General features: G+C 35.2%; 1 protein-coding gene across 6 annotated transcripts in view; it reads left to right on the top strand.

Moving 5' to 3' along the window:
- Nucleotides 1-20,838, top strand: part of ERBB4 (erb-b2 receptor tyrosine kinase 4) — a 1,105,575-nt gene that overhangs the window by 297,185 nt on the left and 787,552 nt on the right. The gene's annotated exons all lie outside the window — the stretch shown is intronic.

Below are 20,838 nucleotides of genomic sequence, written 5' to 3'. Positions count from 1 at the left end.
TTGTTTCCGTTTGGGCCTAGCATTATAATCTTGCTCTTTCTGTAATCTTTCCTTCTTTCCCTACAGTCCCTATCATTTTAACAGAACTACCATCCAGCCAATGGCTACAGTCAGGCATATAGTGGTCATTTCCAACTCTTTTTCTTTCGTCCCCGCATCAAATCAGACACTAAATCCCATGAATTTACTTTGTATGTCTAGCAGGCCTCTCCTCTCCTTTCCATTCCAGAACCACTCATTATTTCTTAGACCATCATTATTTATCACCTGAATAATTGTAACAACCCTAAACTTACCTTCTTGCTTTCAGTCTTAATTTCCACTAAGACAGGGAGAGCCAGAGAGAGCTCTCCAAAATGAACTTGACTGTGACCTTCCCCTGCTACAGGATTCTCATGGCTCTTTTGCTTTCACTGTAAAATCCGGATGCGGAGCTTGATTTTCCTGGCCCCTCGCTCCCTCTCTGTTGGCTTTTCCTCCCACAGTCTCACCCATTCTGCAGTGTCCTAAGTGGAGCATATCATGGTTTCATTAAACTATGCACTTTTTCCTATGTGGTTTCTTCTACAAAGGGCACCTTACCCATCACTACCCTCAAGATTTCCTCTGAATTTAATCCATCCAGACTCCACTAAGGCATCACTTATTACCTGAAGACATTCCTGAGCCCTTCTTTCATCTTTTTCAGTGTTAATTGCTCTACTTATACGCTTCTGTAGTAATTTCTCCTTCCCTCTTTCCTAGCTTTATCATCCTATTTTATTATTAGTGAGGTTTCCTTCATTTCCAGTTTCTAACACACGTGTAGAATATGTGTTCTGTAATTGCAACATTGTACATTCTCCCCCTTGTGTCACACATACTAATATTATTCTTTCTCTCTCTCCTCCATGAATTCATACTGATATCTCCAAGTCCAAACCAACACACAGGTCTCATTCTACCCTTTCCTCCTTGGGCATTTTGTCAATATTGTTCAATTCTAAAGATTCTTAGTCTTTTAAGCCAGGCATTACCAACTTACCAGCATACCTCACATGTATAAATATTTTGACCTGGTTAACACAATTAGTTGAAATTTATTGTCTGGACAATTCTACGCTTTATAGAAAAAATATGAATTATTTGAAAGCTTCTGTGCTTTCGTATAACTATCTGGTTTGTTGTCTGAATTTTTATTTATTTGTGCCGATGTCTGGTGCTGTATAGACAGACTCTCATCCCCATTTACTTGTCACTGTACCGTAACACTTGGGTGGGGTTTATTGAGCTCTTTGCTTATATTTTCTTCATGTACCATCTCACAAACATGATAGGCTTGGAAGGATGAAAACTCTGTTTTCTGCTTCTTCTCCTTCTGGTATTTATAATTCTGGGCAATGCTATGAATACAATAGCCTCATAAAATTGTTCTTGCTGAATGGATTATGAATTAAAGTATCCACTGAAGATCTCAAAGGCTCATTAGTCTTTTGGAAATATGTGATTTTAATTATAAATTATTTCCTCTCCTCTATTATATTTTAGTCTAACATACATCATAACTAAATGTGCACGTACGGATGAATTTTCTGAGGAGGTCTCACCACTACACAATGCTCAAATCATCAAAGCACAGGCTTAATGTTTGGAGATCCTCCACAGATATTTACGCTGTTTTTGTTGCCTTCCTCCCAAATGGCGCATCACCAGTTTTTAGATGATTGTGTATGCTCCTCACATTTTAAGTAAATAGGATTACTTACCAAAATTATGTTAAAATCCTTATGGGAATTTCTGGTTTTATGTTAAGAAACCAACAGAAGGAGCTTTGTATAAATGGAAGAGGTGGACGTGAAAGAGAATGTTTTATATTGTTTGATAGAATATTAAAACAAGTTAGGAATATCTTTTTGTCTTTTGTGTAATCTTTTCATTTATGTAGCATGATCTGAACATTGTGACATGCACTTTAAGCTCAGCTTGATTGGCAGAAAGCCACGAATTCTGTGTCTGACAGCACAGTGCCAAAGCAGGCTGTCTCCTCACTATAAATCTCATTATTATATATGCCATGTGAGTGTGCATTGATTTTCATGCAGAGCAGGTTCCCATAAGACTTGATTTTTACACTGGACAGTCATCCGTTGGGTTTTATCTAAGCTCTTCCTCTTGTCCACAGGCTTTAATGATATAAGAATCCAAGTTGATAAAAAGCAATTTGGTTTTTTATAGCTAAAGGTAAGGAATTAGTTTTGCCCACATAGCACCGTTCAAAGACTTGATCACTTAAGTTATAATGTATTTCTTTATTTCTATTTTATGGTGCTCTGCAGCCTCTGTATGCTCAATTAATGGTGATTGGTTATATGGAGAAAAAAGAGTAAGAAAAAGGTATTATTTTTAAGGAACTGGTTCTCAGTATATAAAGCGACTGGTATTCATGTTAATCTTTGATTGTCTACAAGCTGAGAGAGATGCCGAGATGGAGGTGTATTTAGCAAAGCTTTGTTTGGGGGAGATTAATCTCTCATGGTCCAGAAGAGACTGTCATAGATTCTGTTTTCTCCACAACAACAGAAAGATGTAGGCATCTCTACTGTCTAAAGTTTTGAGCCAGCTTTCTGAGTGTATTGGTCGTTTCATCTATAGCTATGTTGTAGTTCATATTGTTGCTTACTACTGCTTGTAATCGCCATTTTACTATTTAGAAATGTATTCTTAGAAGCTATTTTCAGTTGCCATGTGGGGCTGGTTTCCCTCATATTATTGGAGCTCCCAGAACAATGTAAGGAGACCTATGATACTCCTGTCACTGCGTACCTGCCTGAGTCCTGATAGGAACTCCACCCTCTCTGTTCTTACAAGCTTGACTGGCCTGACTTAAACATTTTTGGTGTTCCAATTATTTCTTTTTGAGTATGACAGTAATCTCATAGCACTTATGCGATAAGGTAGGCCATACAAATATATTGCTGAAGGTGTAAAGACAGGCCGATATAAAGGGGTAGTATGAGGTTATAGCTGTCATTCAATAAACAAGTTTATCAGTGATTATGGTTTTCATTGGATAGAAATAGGTTAAAATTAATAAATTTTCCTATAAGTACATAATTATGTTTTCTTCAGTGGAGAAAAACTTTCCTACAACTCACATAAAGTGCTGGAACTGTATTAGTTTTCTATTGCTACATAACAAATTACCACAAACCCAATAGCTCAAAACAACATACGTTTATTATGTCAGCTCCTGTGGGTTAGCAGCACAGGCACAGCGTGGCTGGGCTCTCTGCTCAGAGTGTCACAAGGCTGACATCAAGATATCAGCCAACACTGAGGTCTCGTCTGGAGAGTGAGGTCCTCTTCCAAGCTTACGAAGGTTGTTGGAAGAATTCAGTTCCTTGCAGCTGCAGAACCAGGGGCCCCATTTTCTCATGGCCATCAGTGTAGGGTTGCTTTCGAAACCCGTGGGCTACTCCCAGGTCCTAGCCAGGGAGCTTCCTCCCTATGCAGTTCACAACAGGGCTGTTCGCTTTGTTACAGGCCAGCAGAACAGCATCTCTGATGGTTTGAATTGCTCTGACTTTTAAAGGGCTTGCCTAATTAGGTCAGGCCCACCCAAGATAATCTCCCTTTTTGTTAACTCAAAATCAACTAATTAGAGATACTAATTACATCTGAAAAATCTCTTTGCGTGCAGCAAAAATAGTCTAACAAAATTATGAAAGTGAAATTATATCATATTCATGTGACTCATGCACATTCAAGGGATTACACCATAGGGCAGGATTCTTGGGGGCCATCTTAGAATTCTGCCTACCCTAAGAGTCATGTAACTTTGGGATAGTTTGAAGCTGAAAAGAAAGAAATAGGAGAAGTGAGAGAGAGAGGAATAGAGGGAGAAAAGTATTCTATAAGAAAATATTGACTGTAAAGTTCCCATTATTCTGAAATGCATATGGATTAATTCATTCAGATCCCTTTAGGAAGCTATATTTTAGCTACATTGTTTTACATAAGTTCTAATTACCTATATAGGATAAATATTTTCCATACTATATTACAAAATATAACGGTGACTTCTGTTTGCTTTTCTTGTTACAATGAGATTGTTCCAACTTACTTTTGGCTGACAATGCAGTATTCCATATTTCAACAGATCATGCAGAGTGAAGACAAAATGCATCTTTTCAGATCAGAGCCAAATGATCGATTCAACCTGGTTTGAATATTAGCAATGAAGAAATTAGCTCTCCAAATACTGAGAAAGTATTCTTTTTTAAAAAAGAATTATCATATTCTTAATTTTGTAGACTCATAGAGTTAACATATTCTTAAAACAACTTGTAACAAAAATTATTTCAATTAGTTAAATTTGTAACTTAATATGTTAGTTGGAGTTGCAGTTTTTCAGTTGCAGAACTATTATAATTTTTCCAAATATAGAAGCTATAAAAATTGAAGATAAAAGTTTTTACATAGTAAAATGTGTTAAAATCCTATGAGCAAGAAAGGACACAAAAAATTTCATAACTTCTAAAAGGGACCTAAAATTTAAATGAATTGGCATATAATAAATTTAGAATTTAATTTAATAAAAATAATACAGAAAAAAATTGAATTTTGATTGACATTGATTATTGTGCTAGTTACAATTATTTTTGACATTACAAACAAAGGCAAGATAATCCAAATTCTTTCTTTCTTATTTTTTTTGAGGTGAGGGAGACTGGCCCTGTGCTAACATCTGTGCCAGTCTTTCTCTGTTTTGTATGTGGGATGCCACCACAGCATGGCTTCGTGAGCAGTGGGTAGGTCCATGCCATGAACCCATGAACCCTGGGCCCCTGAAACAGAGCACATGCACTTAACCACTATGCCACTGGATCGGCCCCTATAACCCAGTTTCTTAAAATTTAGAATGCAAATTCAAAACATCATTTCAAATATCAAAAGGTATGTTCTTCTAGTAAACTTTCAATTACATCATTTTGCTACCCCATTTTTTGCGTCTTATCCAAATTCCCATTAAAAATAGAGTAGTAACACTAAATCCATTACTTCTTCCTTTATAACTTTTTAGGCTGCACATTGCCTGACTGCCATAAAAGTTGCTTCTTCTGTTCGGCAGGGGGGTTAAATATTTATTTAAGATATTGGTATGACAGAGATATTTCACAGCCCCACTTTTTTTTGGTGAAGGGTAAATGGATAGGCAGAAGAGTAATACATTAGTCCCCATTTTTGCTCAGCTAGAAACAGAAGTTAATTGGGTTTCATTTTTATTTGTACCAGCAAACTTGGCTTCATTATCTTCACCTCCAATCCCAAAGAAATTATAGCTCTGTTGACCCCACCCAAGTTATTTATAGGTATCAAACTCAGGATCCAGATGAAAACCTCTGTATTTGATAACCACAGGATAACAAACGAAGTCACAGAACACTGACTTTGTTAGCTCAACACAGGTAACTTCAACTTGACTTTATATGTCTCTGAGCAATGAAGTTCATATAAACGAGAAGAGGAGAAGGATTGGGTGTGATTCTTGAGTTGACTTTTTAAATTTGGTGTAAATTTATATTTAAATAATTGAAAAACTATAGCATTAATGTATTTAATTGTAGAGGATAAACTATTACTAAACATTTTTGATAACATGTCAAAGAATGCTTATATGCATAGAAATAAATATTTGGTAGGATTTTGAATTCTTCTGGATGAATATAACACAGAAATTTGACAGCTTATTATAGATGTGTTATGTTAATATGAGCTTAATGTCTGTTGATCATTGGGTTGGCTGGAATGTAATCAATGAAAAAGGATCATATAAAGTGCTCAGGATTCATTTTCCTGGCTTTAATTTGAGTAAGTTCAAGGACTAATGGTTCAATGAAAGGATTAAAAGTGTGATAATGTTATGTTGGATGCTAAAAGCCTGGACATCAAATAATAGTGATTTACCAATGTAACGGTAATTAAAAAACTAATTTTCTAAGTAGAGAGTACGTTAACATAAAAAATTTTTAAAGTACTGAATTACTTTAAAGGGGAAAACTAGAAGAAATGTAACATAGAGACAAACTTGAAGTTATATGGCACTTAAAAACATAGAGTTTTAGTGGCTTCCAAATTAAATGCTAGATAATTTCCTCAATATTTTGAGGATCCGATCATTGAAGAACGTGTGTCTAATTAGAGCCATATATAATTTGAATCTGTGTTTGGTGGGACAAGCTGGAGAGCAATGAACTTTTGGTTCAGGAGGACAAGAAGTATCTTCAAGGAATATGTATCTAGTTGGAAAGTCAAATACATATTAGATAAATTTAATATAATAAGGATATTCCTTAGATAAAGGTTCCTGCAAGGTAATTATAGAGCTTCAAGGCAGTACTTATTAAGAATAGAGAGTGGGGCCGGTGCTGTGGCATACTGGTTAAGTCTGGCACACTCTGCTTTGGTGGTCCAGGTTCACCAGTTCAGATCCTAGGTGCAGACCCCCACCACTCATCAAGCCATAATGTGGCAGCAACCCACATACAAAACAGAGGGAGACTGGCACAGATGTTAGCTCAGGGCTAATCTTCCTCAAACCAAAAAAGGCGAAGATTGGCAACAGGTGTTAGCTCATAACAAATCTTCCTAACCAAAAAAAGAGAAAAAAAAAGAAGAAGAAGGAAAGAAAGCAACACCTAAACAGCAGCAAAAATATCACAGAAACTAGAACTATTTAAGCTTGGTAAAAGGGCAAATTTTCGCTATTTTAGGGAAATAGTATGCGGCTTACCAGTAAATGGAGTCAACCCCTTGTAGGATTTCCAGATTTAACAAACAGAAATAAAGTATGCCTATTTAAATTTCATTTTCAGATAAACAGTGAATGTGTGTATATATATGTATATATATATATATATATATATATATATATATGTATATATAAATGTGTGTATGTGTGTGTATTTAGTATAAGTATGTTCAAATTATTTCAACCCTAGCCTTTTAAGAGTGCTTTTAAAGAGTGGGACAGGGTTTAGGCCCCAGGGTCAGGAGGTGGCAGGAAGCATATCAGAGCAATATATAGCACCAAGAGTGAACACTAGTGTAAACTAAGTACTTTGGGTAGTAATGCTGTGTCAGTGTAGGGTCATCCGTTGTAACAAATGTTCCAGTCTGGTGGGGGGTGTTGATAATGGAGGAGGCTGTGCATGACTCGGGGGAGGGAGTACATGGGAAATCTCTGTATCTTCTGCTCAATTTCCTGTGAACCTAAAATAGCTCTTTTAAAAATCTAGTTAAAAACAAGCAAAAAGCATCTTTACTTTTAATATTTTGAAGATACTAAAAGGAGTTTGACTATTCATTTATTTATCTAATAATCATTGAGCAAATTTACTTGAATTATGTGCAAGCCACTTCTGAACAAACAGACACAGTATCTCCTCTGCTGGAGATTACAGTATAGTGAGGACGAGATATGGAACATGAAACACATAACCATCTGGGAAAATATACCATGTTGGAAAATATTAGTGACAACTATGAAGATAAACTGCAGAATTTTACTGAAGAGTAAAATGCAAATTAGGGTAGGAGGATCAGGCAAAACTTAGAAGTGACATTTGAGCTGGGACCTGAAGAGCAAAAGTGGAAATATGAGGATAAGAAAAAAGCCAAGAGAATATTGTGCCATGAAAGCCAGGAGACTATAGTGTATCAAGAAGGAGAGTGTGTTTGACTGTGTTGAATACTGTTAAAAATGCTAAGCATGGGAAGAGTTGAAAAAGTATCCATTGGATTTGACAGTGAGGAAATCATTGATGCCTTGAGCAAGAGCAGTATTCCAACTAAACCAGACTGAAATGAGTTGATTTCTTCATTTTTTCCCAACTCATGTTGAATTAATTTTTTATTAAAATTTGTATACTGTGTAATCTTTAAAAAAGTAAACAGGAGGTTTATGGAAGCAGAATATATAGACAGCAACTATTCAGATGTGTTGAAAATGTTTCTTGGTGATTTTGACCATTAACATATACCTCCCAATCCTGGTTATTAATGTCTCTGATAATAAAGAATTGATGTTAATAGCAACAAAAGATCATAGTATAGCCATTCAGAACTGCTGGAATATAGAGATAGTGAAACCATTGCACACATCCAAATCCCACAAAACAATCCACTTAAGCACTAAATATAGCTTTCTTGTATACAGGAATTGCTTTTATAAAAAGAATCTATTGTTTATTTAATTTACAAATGAATATTTATTGAACGCCTACTTTTTCCAACGCTGTGGATATGGATACTGTGGATGAGGATACTGTGACCAAGAGAATTAAGAAGCAGTCTTTGCTTTCATAATTGGTATATCATATAATGTTCTTTACAGGTTTTAAGATAGCCATTTTTTGGAGGAAGTAGAGGTGATAGAAAGCATAAGTGGGACATAATTAAGTGTTGATGCTGAGAGGAGGGTCACAAATTTCTGAAGAATAGGAGCAATAAGAGTTTCTACAATAGAGGAGGAAAACTGCGGAAGCAAGAAATTTCATAGAAAAATTTAATAATAAGATTATTTCAAATTAATTATTATTTTTCCAGAAACATTTTTTACTGTTTTTTTGACAACTACAGATTTTCTTCCCTCTTTGTTCAACAAATATTCATGGAAGCTGGGAGAGCACCTCTAAATGTAGACGATAAGTGATAGAGTACATGTGTCGGTGTGTCTTTGGCATAAAAGAAGCTATTGGAGAAAAATATTTGTACCTTTTTGAAGCTCATTGAGATGTTTGTATGTATTCCAAAACCTGACTCCTGTCACATTATTAAGTGACTGATTTCTACTCCTTATATACATGGGCTATGATTTTATATTTTTCTTTGTGGATTAGCCAAAGAGAAAACATCACATTTTGGGGGGAGGTAAATTTTAACCAAAAATATTCTTGTTATGAAAGGAATGCCTTGCATATCAACTAAAGTTACATATTTATTTGATGCTTAGTAATTACCTGAGTCTCTTGAGCATATGCTCCTTTGTATTGATTCCAGCAGCTGACATCTGAATTGCTGTTAGGGATCTATGACCCCTGACCCGATCAACTCCAAGCAGTTTCATTTTTATGCTTGAGTGTATGTATTTGCAAGCTAGAGACTGCCACTCAAAAATGGCTCCTGTTTCCTGATCTGTAGCTCCATCAGAGCATGAGATACAATTGTTCCTTCAGTCACTACCATATTGAGAGAGAGCCCTGAAGTCTACTACAAACTGGCTTCAGACAACAGAAAGTCTGGAATTGGATCATTAATATTTTTCAAAACAAATATACAGAACAATTTTTAGCATCACATTCTTTGCTAGAAACCAGAGACACAAAATTGGCAAAAATAAACATGGTCTTTGTCCTCATGGAGCTTACGTCATAGTTGGGGAGTGAGATATTAATTGGTCAATCACACCAACAACAGTAGGATAAGTGTAGAGGTAGTTAGAGTATATAATTGGGGGATCTAACATGTCAAAGGAGGTCAGAAAGGCTTCCCCCCAGAAAAGTTACTATTTGATTGAAAACTGAAGGATAAGAAAACATTAACTGGATTTTATGGGTGTGGAAGCACCTTCAAGCCAGAGGGAAAAGTATACGTGAAGACCTTTTGTAGAGGAGTCAATCATTCTTTGTTCCTATCTCAAACAAGATGGGAGCTAGGGAATTCAAATGGCACTTAGTATGTATTGTAACACCTCTGAATTAACTCTTAAGCTGGGAAACAAAGCCAAACTGGCATTATATCTAGGGCAAAGCAGTGCTGGGTATTCAGAATGGTGAATACAAAGTTTTTTCTTTGTCTATGTTTGTGTCCACTTGAGAGCGTATTTGTGTGTTTAGAATTAATTTAGGTCTTCTGGTCTCCTGTGACATTGAAGAATTCGTAGCAAATATGAAATATAGTAGGTCAAAGGGACTCAGTGAATACATATATTTATATACTCAAAAATATTGATCCAGTTGTAAAAGGAGAAAAAGATTTTACTGGAGTTCTCATTGCCTGAGGACTTTATATTGTGATGACTAAATTCTGTTTTGATAAGCAAGTTTCTTGATCTTTGAAATGCTACAAAGTGATTTATTATCCAAAATTAAAACTATTTTCTTCATCCTTAAGGTACTGCAATAGTTGAAATAGGTTTTCTATTTCTTTCACCATGGAAGGTTTCTTCACCTCTGGCAATGCTGATGAAAAATCCCATTTTGTTTTTTGCAAGTTGATAAAAAAATATACATTTTTCATTCCTGAATTAAATATTCTATAAAAATGAAAGCCAATTTTGAAGTTATAAAACTATCACTTTATAATAAAAGACTGTGTTCATTGACAAAACTGGAGGTTCTGTGTGGGCTTCCGCTTTGTTCCTACGAGTGTTTCATGTTACCAGTTTGGCTACACACACAATTCACACTACTGTTTATAATGCACAGGAGTGAACGTGGTCTCAGGGCTGGAAGATCAGGACGCGGGAGGTATGTGATACACTTGCCCACTGGCTCTTCATAGCTTCTGGGAGGCTCAGTAAGTGGCCCAAGAATGCTGCAGGCCGGGCTAGCAGGAATAGTTAAATTTTTACCCTTTCCCCCAAACATAGCTCTTCTGAATTTAACCCAACACAAATGGACAAATTTGGTCAAAAAGTGAACTGTTGCTGAGAGAATTGCTTAAGAAATAATCTCGTTTTTGGTTGAAGAATATCCACTGAAGAATATTGGAGCATGTTAAATTATAACATCTTTTTGACATACCTGTTTAACAGTTTTAAAGTATTATGTGAGTATGTGTGCTTCAGAATTACAATATAAAGGTGACATAGTAATCTCCTTATTGATTGCTATGAAAAGCCTTCATGAGAACCCTACCCTACCTTTTGTAGTTTTTGTGTATACACTTTTCAGAAGTATAATATTGTTCAGAGGATAAAATAAGAAATTGTCTAAGCACCACTCTTGACCGATTGTTTAAAGTCATAATTTCTTTGAATCTCATTCTTTTTGTTTTTAACATTAGGGAGTTGAACTATAATGTCTAAACTCTGGCACTTCATGGTTTTGTCATTCTACAAAGTCTGCCTTCCTTCCTTAAAATTGGAAAATAATACCATTTTATAACATTTTCAGTGTCACCAAAAAGAATGGATTCTAGCCGGAATCACACTGTGTTCCCTGCACTCCACAGGGAGTACATGTGTGTGTTTGTTGTAAATGATTACATTTGAGTGGTTAAAAAAGTGGCATACAACATTGGAGAGTGAAAGTTCTAGGAACTATGATGAACTTTAAAGAAAATGTATTGAGATCTTAAAAATAGTACACGTGTCTATATTGGGGAACTTTCAATATCTCATCCTCCATATTAAGTGTACATTGAGAGGTTTGCACAGATCTTGCATCTCTTTGAGGCACAGGAGGCTGGATTGCCAGGGTGAAGCCCACAGAGCTGACATCTGCCAGCATGAGCCGTTGGCACAGTGCGAAAGACGGCCGTCAACCAATGTGAAATTCTCTATTTAACTAAAATGGAATGGCAATATCTGGATTAATGACGAACATTGTTGAAGATAATTAGCTGGTTGACTAGCTCCATGTTCACACGTTATTAATTCTAGAGTTCTCTCACAGGCTTAGATCACATGAAAACATGGCCTGACTTTGCCCTCTATTTTCTTACTGGCTTACGGTCTCAGTGTCTTATAAATGAACAAACAAACAGACAAAACAAAAGGATGAATGCTGTAGCCAGGATAATGTTTTACTCTTTGAAAAATAGAGTTAAAGGGGCTGGCCCGGTGGCACAGTGGTTAAGTTTGCACGTTCCGCTTTGGCAGCCCAGGGTTTGCCAGTTTGGATCCCGGGTGTGGACATGGCACCACTTGGCCAAAGCCGTGCTGTGGTAGGCGTCCCACGTATAAAGTAGAGGAAGACGGGCATGGATGTGAGCTCAGGGCCAGTCTTCCTAAGTGAAAAAGAGGAGGATTGGCAGCAGGTGTTAGCTCAGGGCTAATCTTCCTCAAAAAGAAGAAAGAAAGAAAATAGAGTTAAGGTTTTGCAAATAACAAAAACAAAAGAAGAGAGATCTTTCTCATATATTATGGAAGGATTAAATTGCCTGCAGTTTTGTGGATAAAACTCCCTATACAGAAAGATGTAATTTGTACTTCAGATGTTATTAATTAAAGCCACACAGAATTGAAATTCTTACCAATTGAAACTCAAAATAGATCGCATAATTACGTACAACTTAAAAAAGGATTTATGCCAATATTTCTAAAGCAGCTCTCATCAGCAGTGCAGACTTTCAGATTACAGCAAATAACTATCTCATTTCTCTCATGTGAATTTTGATCATAGTCATGTCACATGATGTCATAGAGGCAAGCTGATAGTATTAGGCATTCAGTAAACAGACTTTTAAAAATTTCCTTAGCTCATTTACAAATAGATATTAGTCTATTTTTTTGTGATCATGATGCATATTGGCCCAAAGTTCTGTCTTAGGTTGTAAGTACAGCTATGAAACCTACCCTTTACTGAGCCCTTATCATGTTCTAGGACCTGAGCACTTCACATGTATTGTCTCATTCAATCTTCACAAAAATCCTGGTAGTCTCATTTTACAGCTTATGATATGAAAGCGTAAGTATGTTAAGAACATTATCTAGGCTCAGCAACATGGCAAGTGTCTTAAAATGAGTTTGAAACTAGTTTTTTTATGATTCTGAAGCCTATGTTTTAATGGCTCTGTTAATCTACCTCCAAATGTTCTTGATGTGTTCTGATGACAGCGTGGTTGTCACCGTGAGAAGTGGGCTAGTTCCCTTCTTTTTCCTTTGGAAATTCGTACTCAGATGCCTGCTGTTTGCCCTGGCCACCCTGTGTAGACATGTTTTACTATCCTAACAGATTATCGCATGCCTGTTTCCAATTAGATTGTCTGAGCTTTGATTTGAGGAGGGAGTTCTCTGTCTTATTTTTTCCCCTCTATTCCTAATATAGGATGTCTGGCTTGATAAATATTTTTTGAATGAGTGAACATATTTAAACTGAGTTTGAAAGGTTAGATAACATTTGATCTTGCAAAGATGTCCGGAAGCTTCAATGAGTGGTGGCCGACAGGTGATCGAGATGTACGGTGTCTTGGGTTTTGGCTCTGGTCAGCCCCAGGAAGCACTCCTCTGTCTCCAGAGAATTTAAAAGATAGGTCTTGTTCTTTCCACACTGCTGGAGAATAGAGCAAGTAGCCATTGCCTTTCTTCCTGTCAGTGTCAAGAGTCAATGAAAATTATATCCCATCATCCAAGCTAATAATACATCTATCCTTTAATTTTCTTCAAGCCGTTGATTGCTAATTGGCTGATGCTACCTTTGTCTGTAGTGTGTGCTCATTGTGTTACAAACCAGATGTTTCAATCTGCAGAGCCTTAACACACATGTGAGGAGTATTGTATGATATGTTTAAAAATAAAGCAAAGACAATTTACGTTTTAGAATACAGAGTGGAGGTAAGTTTATAATAGTGTGAAGACTTGCTCTCTTGCATTCTGATTGGTTTTCTTGATTGAAAAACTAAAGGACAGGAATTACTGATAGAGTTGGGAATTTTGTAAATGCTGTGGGCTGTATCTGAGTGAGCCCCGGGAATCATGCAGTGCGTGTAATCTGTTTTGTTGCAGTTGGGGAAAAAGGAGAACTGTTATGGTAGACATGGCTTCATAGGAAGAGTAGCAATAAGTAGAAGTTTAACATCCTTATTTGAGCTCGTATGCAACCTATTTTTTTACCTTTTTATATGCATTCAATTAGTTAATTCCGGATGAAGACACTAATTCTCCTGATGGGATGGAACTTCCCAGAGTCTTTGATTCATAATGTTAAGAATATGTTAGATTAATTGATTTTTAAGATTAGTTTAATGAATGAATTACAAGACCAAAAATCACCCTGCTCTCCATATATGACTGGCAATCCTACATAAAGAAATAACAGATAGCATCCTAAGAAAATTATCACATTATTGGTAAAAATAATTTAAAAATAATTTAAAATTTAATAATAATAAATTAAAATCATGATATGCATAAAATGAGTCATTTAAATAGATTCGCTATTTGTACATTTGATAATACTGAATTTTTCATCTACTCACACCACAAATATACACAAATCAGAGGTGATAGGAAACAAAAGTTCACTTATGGAGTCAGAGGATCCTATCATGATAAGAATGAGTTGAAGGATTCATATCAATAAAAGGGGAGGAAAAGATATACATAAAGATTATCATAAAATAATATTCTCATTGCTATATCTATCCAAGATCCAGAGATGATACAACTGTAACAGTCTTCCACAAATGAAGTGGAAACTTACAACACAAGTATTTTGCCCATAACACTAGAGCAAATCTTTTTTTATTAACTGAGTTGAACTTTAAAATTATGTTATGACCAAAAATCAATAAAGAGAAACTGATTTAAGTTCATCCAAGTGTGAAGGGGTTTATTACTCGTGCTACATCACTCTAATGATGTTCTCTTAAAAATTTGTTTTTGTGATATATTGCATCTATTATTGCTAAAAGGATAAAACTGCAAAGCAACCTTGGACATTAATAAATCAATTTAAGAAAGGTAGGCATATAGCCAAAGGAAAAGTAAAAATTCAGTATAGAGGTTTTAAATATTAGGCAATTGTAAAATATGCAAACCATACCCATATCAAATTGTTAAAGAGGATCTCTTTTACAGGATTTTTTTTTAACTAACAAGGTATTATTGTCCTTGCTGGTGACTTCATAGCATGAAGATAAGTAACATTTCTAAGGCTTGCTTTCCATTTTAACCTTCAAGGTAGAAAACTACTATAAAAACACAAAAACTAATGTTTTGTGAAACTGAATTTCTGAAACTATTACTATTAATAGAAATAAGTATTGTTATTTCTATTCCTATTTCTATTACTCTTATTCTGCTATATAGAATACACTAGACTTGCATCATAATATTAAGAAATCAGAGCCGGCCCAGTGGCACGGCATTTAAGTTTGTGCGGTCCTCTTCTGCAGCCCGGGGTTCGCCAAGTCGGATCCCAGGTGCAAACATAGACACCGCTTATCAAGCCACGCTGTGGCAGGTATCTCACATATAAAATAGAGGAGGATAGGCACAGATGTTGGCTCAGGGCCAATCTTCCTCAGCAAAAAATAAACAAATAAAATTAAGAAATCATAACTCACTTTATACAATACATTCTCTAATATGTGCACCATACACACACAGCACAATGAGTTTATACAATGAAAAATGACAATTTTAGCCCTTGATAAGATAATTACGTTAGGCTTTTTGGCCTTTATCACTTCTCACTAATTTTTTTCAATATATGTATTTACTTATTGACTTCTAAGAATATTTGGACTGTGACACGTAAATATATGTGATATAATTTTAAGATAAATTTGATTATTTCATGTATCATATACAGAGAGAGGATTGTTCAAATTCTAAGTGTCCATCTCTATGAATTTCCACAAGTGAGACACCCTGTCTCATAGCCTCCCAGACTAGGTAACAACACCGCAAGCACCCCAAAAATCTCTCTCTTGCTTGCACCCTACCACTGCTGCTCTCTTCCCCAGGAGTAACCGTATCTGACTTTAACATCAAAGATTCACTTTTCCCGATTTGAACTTCCTATAAATGAATTCGTAAAGTATATATTCTTTTGTCTCTGGCTTCATTCACTCAACAGTATGTTTGTGAGATTCAGTACCACTATTTCAATCGCTTTCCTTGCTGTGTATCCTCCTTTGTGTGAATGTACCATCCCTTGTTTGTGGATTGCTGAGCACGGAGTGATTGCTGCTTGGTGACTGTTACAAGAGGAGAGCGGTGGGTGTTTTGCACATGCCTTCTGGGGCACATAGCTGGCATTTCCACTGGGATTATATATCAGAATGGAATTACTGAGTCATAGACATGCATGTTCAGCTTCGGCAGAGAGTTTTCCTAGGTGCTAATACGAATCTACATTTCCTCCAGCATGTGTGCGAATTCCGGTTGTTCTTGTTTTAGCTTCTGGCCAAACTTCTATTGCCAGATCTTTCTTTTTCTTTGGTATGTTTTGTTAATATTCACCATGCTTGTAGATGTGTAGTGGTACTCATAATGGTTTTAAAATGTGTTTTCCTAATTATTAATGAAATTTAGAACTCTATGTGCCTACTAATTATGTATATATCTTCTTTTATGAAATATAGCAAGATATGTGTAAAATAAAATAGGATTTGTAAAAAGAGAAATGAATGGATAAAGCTAAGCCACGTGAAAAATAAGAATACTAAAACTCAATTCCAAGCCAGTGGTAAATGTATTATCTAGAAATATGTTATCAATGACTACACAATTTTAAAAGATGGGCTACAGATTTGGATTAACCTTCCTAGCAGCCAGAAAAAAAGGAGAGATGTACGATAAATTATTTATTTCATGGCTTTTCCTGGCACCAAGTCCTATGAAAAATTTATTCCATGGATTGTTGTAAAGGTGATACTATAAGCAACATTCTCAACAACATCCCTGAAACAAAGCAAATTGCAAGTTTATTTAACTAATTCTCTTATATCCTTCTATGCAAGTGCAGAACCTTTATTTGAATTAGGAGTCTGGTGTATATAGTTTATGTGGATCTCTATACAGCTATAGCGATGTGAGCATATGGACTTATAGAAACATAAACACTATATTCCTAAATATCATCTTATTACTGTAAATATCGATTAGCAATCTTAAAATGATGTCCATGAAGTACAGAAACTATTCAAGATAATTAAGTCTGTGTCTCAATTATAGTCTAAAACTATATTGTCCCATACAGTAGCAACTAGCCATATGTAATTAAATTTAATTTAGTTAAAATTAAATAAATTTAAAAATTTAGTTTCTTAGTTACACAAGATGTAGTTCAAGTGTCAATTACCACTTGATTTTGGTGGATTTTGGTTGCTATATTGGACAGCACATATATAAGACATTTCTGTTATCACAGAAAGATCTATTGAATAAAATTATTCTAAAGCTTTAAAAAATATTGTTACCATAACATAAAAATTCTATGTTAATTGGAATATTTAATTTATAACAACCCATTGTTTGTTGGTACTAGATAAAATTTATCATGTGTCTGATGGTCAGGATTAAGAATGAAAAGGTCAGTGTGATTGAAAGATTGTTCTTGAACAATCTTATTCTCATTTTAGCCCTGTCTTTACATTGGCTCCGTGATTTAAGGAAAATCCTCAGTGTTAATCAACTTTAGTTTTACCTTTTGTGTAACTAATGGATTAACCTACAAACTCCAAAAGAAATCTGAAGTATCTGAAATATTTTTTAAATCATAACCTCACATCTAAGTTAATGACAGCATAAAGATCATATAAGGGATTCTGATTAATTCAATAGCAAAAACTATGAGTTTAAAGATGAGTCCATCAGGTCTTAAAGATGACACAGCAGAGTCCTTAGGAGGAAAGAAGCTTTCTTCTTCAAACTAAAGCAACAGTGTTCAAATACTGTCAGTTGCTTCTTTCAGATAATACATTTTTACTCATTTAAAAATGACTTATGAAGATATTAATAGCATAACATAGTTTATTTAGACATAACTTTATACTTTAAACTGAAGGTGACTTCAACTCTGCACATTTCACCAAAAATATTTTCTCTCCAGTTTCAATTATATTCATTTTAAAAATATTACTCCTGAGATTAAAAAAATGGTGAAAAAATGGATTTGGTTTATCTCAGATCTTAATTGAAATGAGGCTTTCAGATGACGTAAATTTTTATTTTGCTGATTCCTGAAATATTGCCCCAAATAACATGGAAACAAAAGCCTTGACTAATGAATTTAAATCATTCCATCATATTCAGGTTTTCTTTTAATTTTTTTTTAATTTCAGCGTTATTGAGGTATAATTGACATATAAAATTGAGAGCTATCTAAAGCGTACATCATGGTGATTTGATATCCATACGTGTACATCGTGAAAGGAGTCCCCTCGTCTGGTTAATTAACACAGCCATCGCCTCATATATTTATCACTGTTCTGTGTGTGAGGGAAAACATTTAAGTTCTCCTCTCTTAGTGAATTTCAGTTACGCAACACAGTCTCATCAACTCTAGACACTATGGTTTATATTAGATCCGCACACCTTACTCATCTTATAGCTGAAAATTTGTACTCTTTTACCAAACTCTCCCTACATCCCCCAACACCCTGTCCCTGGCCAACAACTTTTTTACTCTCTGTTTCTAAGTGTTTGACTTTTTTTTAAATTCCACAAATAATTGATCCCATGCAGTACTTGTCTTTCTCTGTCTGGCTTATTTTACTTAGTGTAACGCCTCAAGATCCATCTATGTTGTCACATAAGTGGCAAGATTTCCTTCTTTCTTGTGGCTGAATTATACACCAATATATGGATATATATGGATTTGTGCTTTGTCCTTTCATCCATTATGGACATTTAGGTTGTTTCCATATCTTGGCTGTTGTGAATAATGCAATGAACATGGGGGTGCAAATATCTCTTCAATAACCTGTTTTCATTTCCTTAGGATATGTAGCCAGAAGATTGCTGGATCATGTGATAGTTCTATTTTTAATATTTTAAGGAATCTCCATATTGTTTTTCACACAAATTGCACCAATTTACATTCCCATAAGTAATGCATGAGGGTTCTCTTTTCTCCACATCTTCACCAATACTTGTTATCTCTTGTCCTTTTGATGACAGCCATTCTAACAGGTGTGAGGTGATGTCTCACTGTGGTTTTGATTTGCCTTTCCCTGATGATTAGTGATGTTGAGAACTTTTTCACGTACCTGTTAATCATTTGTACGTCATTTTTGGAAAAATGCCTATTCAGATCCTCTGCCCATTTTTAATCAAATTGTTTGTTTTGCTATTGAGTTGTATGAATTCTTTATGTATTTTGAATATTAACCCCTTATTAGATATATGATTTGCAAATATTTTCTCCCATTCTGTAGGCTACCTTTTCATTTTGTTGTTGCTTTTCTTTGCTATGCGGAAGCTTTTTAGTTTGATGTACTCCCCCTTATTTATTTTTGCTTTTATTGCCTTTGTTTTTGATGTCAAATCCAAAAACTAATTTCAGAGACTAATATCAAGGAACTTATTGTCTATGTTTTCTTCTAGGAGTTTTATGGTTTTAGGGCTTCCATTCAAATCTTTAATGCATTTTGAGTTGATTTTTGCATATGATATAAGATAGGAAACCAGTTTGATTCTTTTGCATGTGGCTGTCCAATTTTCCCAATATCATTTTTTGGAGAGACTGTTTTTCTCCATTGTGTCATCTTGGCTCCTTTGTTGTAAATTTATTGACCCATATATATAAAATATATATATATATATATTGACCACATATATGTGGGTTTATTTCTGGACTCTCTATTCTGTTCCCTTGATCTATGTGTCTGTTTTTATACCATACCAGTGTTTTGATTACTATAGCTTTGTAAGATAGTTTGAAATCAAGAAGTGTGATGCCTCCAGCTTTGTTCTTCTTTGTCAAGATTGAGTTGGCTATTCAGAATCTTATTTTAGGATTTTTTTCTCTATTTCTATGAAAAATGCCATTGGAATTTTGATAGGAATTGCTTTGAATCTTTAGATTGCTTTGGGTAGTATGAACATTTTAACAATATTAATTCTTCTAACTCATGAGCATGAAATATCTTTTCATTTATTTGTTTCTTTTTCAATTTCTTTCATCAATGTCTTATAGATTTCAGTGTATAGATCTTTCACCTCCTTGGTTAAATTTATTCCCAGATACTTTATTCTTTTTTAAGGAAGATTAGCCCTGAGCTAACATCTGCCACCAATCCTCCTCCTTTTTCTCTGAGGAAGACTGGCCCTGAGCTAACTTCTGTGCCCATCTTCCTCTACTTTATACGTGGGATGCCTACCACAGCATGGCTTGCCAAGTGGTGCCATGTCTGCGCCCAGGATCCGAACCAGCAAACCCCAGTCCACCACAGCAGAATGTGCGAACTTAACCGCTGCGCCACTGGGCCAGCCCGGGTACTTTATTCTTTTTGATGTAATTATAAATGAGATCTTTTTCTCAATTTCTCCTTCTGATACTTTGTTATTGGTGTATAGAAATACAACTGAGTTTTATATGTATATATTTTTTTATCCTGCAAATTTACTGAATTGTTTATTAGTTCTACTAGTTTTCTGGTGGAGTCTTCAGGGTTTTCTATATATAGTATTATGTCATCTGCAAATAAGACAGTTTTACTTCTTCCTGTCTAATTTGGTTGCATTTTATTTCTTTTTCTTGCCTAATTGCTATGGCTAGAACTTTCAGGACTATGATGAATAAAAGTGTTAAGAGTGGGCACCCTTGTCTTATTCCTGATCTTAGAGGAAAAACTTTTCCTCTTCTCACCATTGAGTATGATGTTAGCTGCAGGCTTGTCATATATGTTTTATTTGTTGCTTTATTACATTGAGGTACATTTTCTCTATATACAGTTGATATAGAGAAGTACGTTTTATACTTTCTGACTGTGCAGAAATGTTTAATAAGAGTTAAAAGGTCTGCTTATAGCCAAGGCTCAAATCTAACCCCATGCCACATACCCAGTACTGAAAATGATTTTTATAGAGTTAACATTTTTAGTAAGATGTAGTGGAAATAGGGTTGAGGCACCTGAGACTAGCCTGATGAATGAGGTAAAGCAGTCATGTGCTTCCTCTTGGCC

The sequence above is a fragment of the Equus przewalskii genome, chromosome 5 (genome assembly GCF_037783145.1).
Source record: "Equus przewalskii isolate Varuska chromosome 5, EquPr2, whole genome shotgun sequence".
NCBI lineage: Eukaryota > Metazoa > Chordata > Mammalia > Perissodactyla > Equidae > Equus > Equus przewalskii.
The sequence above is the reverse complement of the archived record's forward strand: the minus strand, read 5'-3'. Positions and strand labels throughout refer to the sequence as shown.